The sequence below is a fragment of the Ranitomeya variabilis genome, chromosome 4, assembly GCF_051348905.1.
Source record: "Ranitomeya variabilis isolate aRanVar5 chromosome 4, aRanVar5.hap1, whole genome shotgun sequence".
Taxonomy (NCBI): domain Eukaryota; kingdom Metazoa; phylum Chordata; class Amphibia; order Anura; family Dendrobatidae; genus Ranitomeya; species Ranitomeya variabilis.
The window spans coordinates 359507250-359510398 of record NC_135235.1 but is presented as its reverse complement, the minus strand read 5'-3'; positions in this window follow the sequence as shown (position 1 = coordinate 359510398).

Sequence of the window (3149 nt, the reverse complement as noted above, 5' to 3'; positions counted from 1 at the left end):
ATTCCACACTTCTCAACGTTGGTAGCTCCAAGGGACCTTGGTTGCCCTTACTAAGAAGGGAGCAAATCCCAAATTGTGGTCTGAGGAGGTCTCCAAGGCCTTTAATTCCATAAAGTCACACTTCGCTAGCGCTCCCATCCTACATCGCCCCGATGTAGACAAACCATTTATCATGGAGGTGGATGCCTCATCTGTTGGTGCTGGAGCAGTCCTCTTCCAAAAAGATGCTCAAGGTCGGAAGCATACTTGCTTCTTCTTTTCAAAGACCTTCTCACCAGCAGAGGTTAATTATTCCATCGGGGACAGGGAGTTGCTGGCCATGAAGTTGGCCTTCTCGGAGTGGAGACATCTCTTGGAGGGAGCTCGTTTTCCTTTCCAAGTCTTCACAGACCATAAAAATTTGGTGTACCTGCAGACAGCCCAGCAGTTAAATTCTCGCCAGGCTAGATGGTCCTTGTTCTTCTCCCGGTTCCATTTCACCCTCCATTTTCTTTCTGGGGAGAAGAACATTCATGCCGATGCTCTCTCTCTCGCTCCGTTGTGTCATCTGTGGAGGAGGAAGAGGATCCTCGGCTTATTGTCCCCACTGAGAGCCTGAGAACCGTAGCTCCGGTTTCGCTAGAGTCCGTGCCTCCGGGCAAAACTTTTGTACCATCCAATTTGCGACCGGAGGTTCTCTCGTGGGCTCATTCGTCCAGGGTGGGTGGACATTTTGGGACAAAAAGGACATCTGAGCTGTTGGCGAGGACGTATTGGTGGCCACATATGGTCCATGATGTCAGGGATTATATTCTGGCGTATGTCTCCAGCGCCAAAAATAAGTCTCCTCGACAACGGCCAGCTGGGTTACTGTATCCATTGCCAGTGGCAGACAGGCCCAGGGAGATGGTCAGGATGGACTTTGTGGTGGGTTTGCCCAAGTCTCGGGGCTGTACCATCATTTGGGTTATCACCAACCACTTCTCCAAAATGGTGCATTTGGTGCCGCTTCCGCGGTTACCTTCGGCACAGGCCTTGGCAGCGTTGTTCATAAAGCACATCTTTCGCCTACACGGTATGCCAGACAAGATTGTCAGTGACCGGGTTCCCCAGTTTGCATCTCGGTTCTGGAGAGAGCTTTGTCTGTTATGATCCGGTGACCTTGGAGCCGCATGAACCTTTCTCTGGAGTGGGTGGAAACTGTACTGACTGCAGATCCTGAACTAACACCGCAACTAGAAGTAGCCGTGGGGTCTGCCTAACAAAACCCTAGACACCTCGACACAGCCGGAGGACTAAATACCCCTATAGATGGAAATAGGAATACTGCCTTGCCTCAGAGCAGACCCCCAAAGGATAGGCAGCCCCCACGAATATTGACTGTGAGTAGGAGAAGAAAAGACATACGCAGGCAGAAAACAAGATTTAGCAAAAGAGACCACTCTAGCTAAATAGGAAAAGATAGGACAGAAAACTAGGCGGTCAGTATAAAAACCCTTCTCAAAATATCCACAGCAGATAATACAAAAACTTCCACAATCTAACTAAAGACGTGGAGTGAATATCTGCAACCCCAGAGAATCCGACACAGACTGAGAAAACACTGACACAATCTAAGCTGGACAAGAAGACACAAAATAATAGCACTGAATTATTAAGCACACAGCATGTGTGCCAAAGAAACAAAACCAGACACTTATCTTGCTGATTTGGCAGAAAGGCAGGAGGAACCAGGCAGAGGTCCAACACCTCCCAACAACAATTGACAACTGGCAAGACTAATGAATCCTGCACGCCTAAATACCCCAGTCAGAACTGCAATCAGCAGATACACCTGACCAGGACTGCAACTCAGGGATAACTGCATTACCACCAACAGCCACCGGAGGGAACCCAAAAGCAGAATTCACTACATTTGTCGTCTTCTCAGCATTGAGTTAAATCTCTCTTCCGCATATCTTCCCGAGATGAATGGATTGGTAGAGAGGGCCAATCAGACCTTGGTCACATATCTGCGACATTTTGTCTCAGCCAGGCAGGATGACTGGGCATCCTTGCTACCGTGGGCAGAGTTTGCACTGAACAATGCGGTTGCCGACTCCACTGGACAAACCCCATTCCTCCTCAACTATGGTCAGCATCCGCGGGTACCTGTGCCTATGCCCATGTCTTCTGCCGACTCCAGGGTGGCAGACTGGGCTGTGGAAGCACGGGATATTTGGGACCACACTCAGGATGCCATTCAGGCCTCCAAGGAGAGAATGAGGTCCTCCGCCGATGCACATCGGCGCCTCGCTCTGACTTTTGCCCCCAGTGACTTAGTGCGGCTTTCCGCCCGTAACATCAGGCTGCGAGTTGAGTCCACTAAGTTTGCACCTTGCTACTTGGGCCCTTTCAAGGTCCTCGAACAGGTTAACCCTGTGGTCTATAGTTTAGCCCTTCCACCACGCCTGGGTATCACCGACACCTTTCATGTGTCCCTCTTGAAACCTCTATACATGTCCCGGTTTTCCGAGTCATCTGCCGGGACATCGGGTTCGTCTACGGACGATTACGAGGTGAATGCTATTTTGGGGTGCAAGGTGGTTCATGGCAAAAAATTTTATTTGGTGGACTGGAAGGGTTATGGTCCTGAGAGCCTGCTGAGCGCATTCGGGCTCCGCAGCTCATTGCTGCCTTCGAGCGTAGCGAGGCCCAAGGAGGGGGGCCCTAGGAGGGGGGGTAATGTTAGGGGTCGAGTTCCCATCTCTGCACAGGGGGAATCTCGGGCCATCTCCGCTGCGGTCTCCCATTCTTCTCATGCCGCAGTGGAGTCTGCTCAGCGGAGACGTCGGACCCAGCGTCTCGCTCAGTCTGACTCTGTATAGAGAGTTGCTGCTGCTTTTCCTGCTTCTGCCATTGAAGTCAGTGCTGGGCAGCAGCGAGCAGACGCTTCTGGGACTAAGTCCTGCTTTTCTCGTTCTGAGCATGCCCAGAGTAAGATCTCTCAGTGGAGATTGAGGGTCACATGATCAGACACTGCAGCTAAGGTCCTGTAGGTGCTCACGCTCTGTGGAAGCCTCTCATTAGTACTTCTAGGAAGGTCCTGTACGTGCTGCAACTATTTAAGGCTTGCATGGTTGCACGGCCATGCGCTAGTATTGCTTTCATTTATGTACTTTGCACCAGTG